The following is a 7,677-nucleotide window of genomic DNA, read 5'->3' as shown; positions in this document are numbered from 1 at the left end:
CCGCCGGTGAGGAACGGGCTCCAAACCAGCCTCGCGTCGAGGGAGAGGAAGGGGTCACGGGGGCAAGAGACGAGCTGTGAGAGGCCACAACAAACCACAGACTGACCTCAGACACTGAACACACTTCATTTCTGCATCCACCTTCAATAGCGACCAGCCCACCAGCCCATTCAACCTTCCATCACTTCAAGTTTCAAGGCTTTTATTGTCATGTGTGCAGATAGCTACAGTGTAGTTATGGCAATGAGAATCTGAGGTCACAGGCTCCTCCCACAAGTAAGTATAATAAAATAAACTCCATATTACTAACGGATACATTTCTTAAAATAGTGCAAGTTATACTATAGAATAAAAAGTGCAAGGAGAGTCTATATACAAGTAATTGGAATATGATATATTAGATAAATAATTTGTAAGTTGCGAACAGATGAATGTTATGGATGTTCTTTCTTTCATCACGTGATTTTAAAGATTTGAGTCATTTGATTTATCCTGCTGCCCTTTTATGTAAAGCTGTATTTATACTGTCTGTGTTGAAGGTTTGTGAAGGAAACACAACGCTCTCCTCCCTCTCATGTCCATCTGTACTTTGGTTTTAGCAGCTTTACTCACCAAGATCACTCCCTTTTAAAAATGACGAGAATAAAAGAAAAGTAAATATGACTCTATACTGATATCGCTACTACTATCCACCATATTACTAACATATAACTAACTTAATAAATATCAACTCATTATGAATGGGTAATCAAAAACCTTAACTTGGTTTGATCGAATACAAAATGCAGTTTTAGTGGACGTAACAACAGTATTCAGCAGATGTCCTTGTGTCTGATTTACAACAAAAATGTGTGAAAATATAATATAAATGAACGATATTAGTGTAATTGCTGCCAGTAAAATACTTTGATACTTAAATAGGCCTCAGTTTACGGGTAAAACAATTAATCGCCCTACTTCAGCAGCTGATATCACACTTGAAGAGAATTCAATGGAAGAAATATGACTCTATACTGATGTACCATATGAGTAACATACAACCTATTACTAACACATAACTAACTAAATTAATATAAATGGGTTATTAAAAAACCTAAACTGTGTTAAAAGAGTTTTAGTGCACAGACAACGGTATTTAACAGCATAGCAGCGACTCCCTGTTTCTGAGATACAAAGAAATGTGTTAAAATACAAGAATATGAAATATATAAACATTATTAGTGCACTTGTGGCTCAGGTAAAATACTTCAAAGTCCTTCATTAACCGCTTAAACAATTAATAGACCTAACAATTGTGAAAACATCAAGATGAGCACTTAAAAAAATGTCAATAAAAAAGAAAAATATTCAGTATCTAGGGCTGCACGATGTGTCGTGACGATAATCGCGTTATGCGCATGCGCGATATTCACATCGCAGGATTTATTTTTATTTTTATTTTTTTAGGACGTGCGATATTAAAGGGCCCATGTCATGCTTTTCCGGTTATTACCCGTACCCTTGTGTGTTATGAAGGTTTGTATGCATATAAACGGTCTGCAGAGTGGCTGAGTCCCCATTGACTTGCATAGAGCTCCCTGGTTGGTAATAGACGAGTTGGGATGGCGGAGAAATGCTCTCCGCAGACCCATTCTCACAGCGTTAGAAACCTTTTTCTTGCTCAATATCAAGCCAAACTTATTGTTTTTACTTCGGCTGTGAGTGTTTGTGTGTGCTCAGGATGAGTTTCACTGTGTCTCGCTGTATCGCCGACCCGGAAATCTGTCCGCTCCTCGCAGCAGCAACGAGCCTCGCAATGAGCCTCGCAACCCGACCAATCAGAGCACACTGGGCTCTCAGGGAGGGGGTGGGCAGGAGCTCCAACAAGCCGTTTAGGACAGAGAGAGAGTGAATACACATACTATACAGAGATGCTGTATGAGAAACCAATGCGATTTTGGAAAATTGCACAATATAAATCTATTCTAGTAGACCTCAACAATGGAATTATGATCAGTATGGCCATGACATTGGACCTTTAAGTAGGCAAATGAACTCAAACACGTTATGTTACAATTATTTTTGCTGCTTGCTACAAAAGGAAAACTCGCGCGGCTCTCATGTCAGGACTACTTGAGTGAGTGACATGCCGGCTCTGCATGCACAGCAAACCACCAATCACAATCATTCTTGATCAGATCACAGCAGGATAACCGAGCTAGCTCAGCTTGTTGCTCTGATAACTTAAGATCCAGACGTCCGTGNGGGGGTTCACAGAACGAGCTTTTGATACAGTCATCTTTGAAGCTGGGTCCTCAAGTGGAAAATCTGCGCTCTTATAGCCCTTGTTGAGCATATACATACCATCTAATGTAAAGCCTTACACACACACACACACACACGCACGCACGCACGCACGCACGCACACACACACACACACACATGATGGGCTTTAAGCGGCAGTAATGGCTGTGATCAGTGTGAGACAGGTTTATGTATGTATGTTGAAAGCTCATGTATTATACATAACTGTCCTACCAGTGTAAACGGGTACACTCAGTTGAATGTGTATGAGCGCCTTGACTATGTTTATTTATGTGTGTCTTGTATGTGTTTTGGTGCACATGTTTATCTCTGAATATCTTTGACTATGTGTTTCTTTGATTGCATGAGCACTTTTCTGCAATTTTTTTCGGACTAACCGTGCAAGGTTCTGTTTTTTGTCAGAGAAAACAGGAGGAACGAGACTATAGTGATTGGATTTTCACATTCTCCTCTTATAATGTTATTACGAGAAAGAGCACACACCAATCGGTGTTTCAGCATGCAGTTAGCAATTGTTTACAGCGGATGACTCTTGCATTTTCCCAGATGGGGACCAAAGAGCTAAGGAGGGCAGAGAGAGAACCCGGAGAGGGGAGGTTAGGAGACATCAAGGGAGGAGAGGAGTGGTAGTTAGATGAAGAAAGGGGAAATAGATGAAAGGTGGACAAAGTAAGGGGTGGGTAGAACATGAAGAGAGATTAGAAAATGGGAAAATTAGTGGAGAGTATAGGAGGAAGAGGAAGAGAGTTGTGGTGGTAATGTTGGAACTGGACAGCTTGTACTGAGTACGTGACTAATCCTGGCGATAAAACTGCCTGAAGAATAGAAGCTGGACAGAAAGGTGCTGTAGTTGTGACAAGCGAGGCACACACCTAATCCCATTAGCGGACAGTGCTCTGTGTTATGGCCGACGATAAGGAAGTGATTCCGGATAGATGGTGGGATACTCTGGAAGGATGAAACGACACCGGCAGACTCAGAAAAAACCCCACCAAGGACAAATGATAAAGGATGTATGTGTGTTCGAGAAAGAAACTAGAGTCGAGGATGTACTGGGGAATGGAATTTATATTCAAGTCTGGATTTTCTTCAAGCATTTTCGTTCACCAATCTTACATAACCTTCTTGCCTCTCCTGCCTGGAGTGCCTTGTAAAGTGTTGTTGGAAGACAGATTACTTACTAATTATGTTCCAGAGACTCCGCTGGCTGTCTTTCTTTAAAGACTCAATCAAATTCCATCAATGATGTGCCTCCGAAGGTGTTAGAGACGCTCCTAAACATGCTGATCACCCTTCTAGGTTGAGACCTAATGGCTTCATATGCAACCCCCCTTTGGGAAATACATGAGAACATGGTCAACAATTGACAAGCCTCTATGTCTTTCTGATTCTGTCCTAATGAGAATGGCAGAATCCCCAAGACTACCACCCTTGGGGGCTTTCCTTTTTTCGACTGAGTGTGTGGCAATCGACGGACGCGTACCATTCATTAGCTGACAATTCAGTGAGATGAATCAGACAACAAGGCCACCTAGGGATCCTCCTGGAGAGCAAGGAAATAAATGCTTAGTGCTCAAGACATGAACATTCCCTAGGGCCCTGCACACAGAGATAATGTAATGGCAGAATTCCCTTTCCTATTGTTTAAGACAGGAAAGGAAACAAGGAGCTTCCAGGATCTAACGTCGCCTAAGATCCCACTTGTACTTCAATATTCTAACATTCCAGACATGGGGAAAATGGAATGAGCTATATAAAACCTTCGGCAGATCACCCAGTGTCAGTCTTTTGAAGGGGAACAAAAAAAAGCCTGTGTCTCTGCAGTGACTTTATGCAGAACTGAATCTCAACTATATCATCTCCTATTACCTACTCAAGGCGAGTGACTGACAAGTAATATTTCATCCTTACGTGATGCCCCCTTTAAACTCCGGATAGATGTGAGGGACTATGTACTATACCTTCCCTCAGTGCCCTTTGATGAGGATCATGCATCAAAGGCAGTAGAGACACATGATTGCTGATGCTAACTTTTTAAGACGAGATATCCGCCAAGGGTTTTCACAGCACAAATCTATCAGGAAAAGGGTGGGAATTAGCTCAAACATCCTTCACGCTTTTCCCCATTGTCGCCCAATGCTGTGCTGTGTCACCATCGTCCCCAGATCTACTGCTGTGTTCCTAATATCCCCAGATGCGTGTCTTAGTTGTCCCCAGACTAAAGTTAGAGCAGGACACACTGACCTAAGTCTGAGCAATTATATGCCTAGACATGGAGCTCTTCCTTCCCTCGTGGTGATGGAAGGAAGGGAGGGGTGGAGGACGGTCATTTAGAGGAATTGGCTATGTCTGGCAGTGCAGTGTTTTTCCTCGATGGAGGCCTATGGGATGGTGCTGCAGAGTCTGTCACGGTCTGATTGCTCTCAGACCAACACTGCTGTTTACCCGCGTGTACGTGATAATGCAGGCAGGTTGAGATGCATATATGCAAGCACCTATTCGAGAGAAGACACACACTTGTCTGCGACTTCGAAAACTCATACATAATCATTTTCTTCTCCCTTAGACAAGAACTGAAAGTATGTATGCTCCTTCGCTTTCTGCTGTCAGCAGGGGGTCTGTATTACTGCCGGAGTGGACTGAATTTCAGAGCAAGGTGTTCGATTTGTGGAGGGAGGCAACTCTCAGTTCATGGTTGATGGCTGGTTGGATGGGTGGGTTAAAGGAGGACTCTGAAAAAAGTACAGCAGCTCACTTCACCAGAGACAATATTATACAGAAAGACAGGAGGCTGCCCCGGGCTGGATGTGTGTGTTGGTGTATGTGTGTTTTTTTTGTGTATTTACGTTTATACCCTGCTGTGTAGGAATGACGGAGGGAGAGGGCAAGAGAGTCAGACATTGATAGAACGAGAAAGCCTAAACTGACTTGGTTGGGTATGTGTATGTGTTTGTTGGTTGTAAACGAACTGCCATCAGCTGAAGTGTTGGAGTTGTGAGCGAAAATGTGTCTTTTCTTTTGTTATTTCTGAGAAAAAGTTGAATTTGAGCCAAGAATCGAGCGCTGGATAATGATACTGAGCATTTCTGTCGATATATTTCCAGGGCTCTCAAGTTTTGAACAGAGTTCAGAGTGAGATTTTGGCAGCGGCGGGGCTTTGGGTGGGGACGGTGGTCTTATCTGATAAATGACACATAAATTCATACAAATAAAAACATATTTATTTCATTCTTAGTGAAGGGATGTGTGTGTGTGTGTGTGTGTGTGTGTGTGTGANGTGGAGGTGGGGGAGAGTAAATAAGAGACAGAAAGTGGAGATGGAGAACTCGTGGTGAGAACCATAACTAAGGTGAGAGTCCTATCGTTATGGTCAGAAGAACATAAGCTGGTGGGTGAATCCGAATCAAAAACTTAAGATGATGAAACCGTGGAGGGGAGGGGGGGGGGGGGGGGTAAATAGAGCAGATTCTGAGAAAGAGTGGCATTATAATGGTGGCTCAAAGGTTATAAGAGTAAAAAAGGGATTTACAGCATGACTTGGCAAGCAGTGGTTTCATGTTTTGTAACCCAGAGGTTGAGATAAGTTTATGAAAGTTTACTGGTGCAGAGAGATTGGTGGAGGAGATACACTGGTCGATCCAACAGAGGAACAAATGCAGGGAGTCCAGGAGAGAGGGTCTTTTCTGGTTCATTCTCACCGTGAGAGGTGGAAGAAGTCTTTACACCGTAGATGTAGGTAGAATTGTATGAAAATACTCAAGATAAGGGTAAAGTCTGCATCAATTCTTGACTTCAGTCAGAAAGTACAAGTATCGGCTCTTCATTACACGTAAAGTAACAGTAGTAAGTATGGAGATGTGGCCCAGTGCTAAAAGATCAGATACAATTACACAGTATTGTTAAAAGTGACAACAGAATGTAACATACAAAATCAAAACTGAGATAGAAAATAGCATATACAAATATATCGTCTGCCAATTGTCCACAGACAGTCCCTCCAGGCGGGGACTTGGTTTGCTTTTTTATTATCGTTTTTTTCTTACTCCTTTGTTCAAATATGAACTTTTTTTTTCCTTCGTCATTTTGACCTCATGTAACCCCTGTCTGGCCAAGCACTCTCCAGCTTCTGCTCTGGTGGTAGACAACACAAAGTTGACATTCAAAAAGCAGTTGAAACCCTAGAATCGTAGAGGTTTTCCTTCGGACGGCGCTATTGGATCAGGAGGTAGAGGGCGCGGTTATTCTCCAATTTGAGGGTTGTTGGTTCGATCCAAGATACCCAACATAACCCCCCCAAACAAACTCACAGAATAGCCCTGCGCCACACGCTGTTGTGTGTGTGTGTGTGTGAGAGAGTATGAGATTGTGTGTGTACGGTGTGTGCTGTGTGTGTGTCGCTGCGTTGTGTGTCGTGCGTGCGTGCGTGGTGCGTGCGTGCGTGGTGCGGTGTGATCCTGAGCAGGTAGCCACTGCCTGTGTGTGCGAACGGTAGATGAGCTTGTTTACTGTAAAAGCGATTGGAGGGGTATCAGAGCTGGAAAAGGTTATGTACACTGCAACAGTCATTGACCATTTAGTATTCGCCCTTCCTCGTTAGAAGAGTGTGGCTGTTTCACATTATACACAAGGGCAGTGAATCACTTTTGTTATGAACCAGACCTGGGTTGATAAACAGGACGGCAGTGCTTTCAGGCTATTCTAAACATGGTGAATAAATATAACAAAGGTGGATCTGCGTCGCTTTGAATCAGTTGCTGAAGTGGCGGGTGAGTAAGAAATCGATGACCTTTCGATTGGCTGGAGTTTGACTGCCATACCTCATTGTTTCTCTCATTGCAGTTCTTCCCTATTGGTAGAAATGATTATTACATAACTACGCTACCTCTTAGTCTTCCTTCCTGTGGAGACACACATATTTATTATGACTACATAATTGCAATTAATTTTTGTTATTATTTGATGTATGTGTGAACTGCTGACTGTCTCTTTGTTGTAAGTTTGATTTTCTGAAATGTTGAATGGCTCCACGTCATGGCCATTTCTACTGATCATATTTCCATTCGTTGAGGTCTACTAGAATAGAGTTTATATTCGGACGCAATGTTCCAAACTCACATTGGTTTCCTCATAACAGCATCTCTGTAAAGTATCGTGTATTTCTCTCTGTCCTAAAACGGCTTGTTCGGACGCTCCTGCTCCCCCCGTACGTACGTTGTGTGCTCTCCCCGCCCCCCCCCTCCCTGTGAGCCCAGTGTGCTCTGATTGGTCGGGACGTTGCGAGGCTCGCTGCTGCGAGGAGCGGACAGGCTTCCGGGTCGGCGATTCAGAGAGAACAAGCGAAACTCATCCTGAGCACACACAAACACTCACAGT

General features: G+C 43.1%; 1 protein-coding gene across 1 annotated transcript in view; it reads left to right on the top strand.

The window, feature by feature from the left end:
• The window catches only part of LOC104945023 (tribbles homolog 2-like), a 16,518-nt gene extending 8,841 nt beyond the window's left edge, over positions 1-7,677 (top strand). Inside the window, exon 5 of the mRNA XM_010770654.1 lies at positions 7,658-7,677. The gene's annotated coding sequence lies outside the window, so the exon portion shown is untranslated. The remainder of the gene's footprint in view (positions 1-7,657) is intronic.

This window comes from Notothenia coriiceps, unplaced genomic scaffold, assembly GCF_000735185.1.
Source record: "Notothenia coriiceps isolate Sejong01 unplaced genomic scaffold, NC01 NC01_scaffold00000339, whole genome shotgun sequence".
NCBI classification, from domain to species: domain Eukaryota; kingdom Metazoa; phylum Chordata; class Actinopteri; order Perciformes; family Nototheniidae; genus Notothenia; species Notothenia coriiceps.
This window is presented reverse-complemented; position numbering and strand designations above follow the sequence as displayed.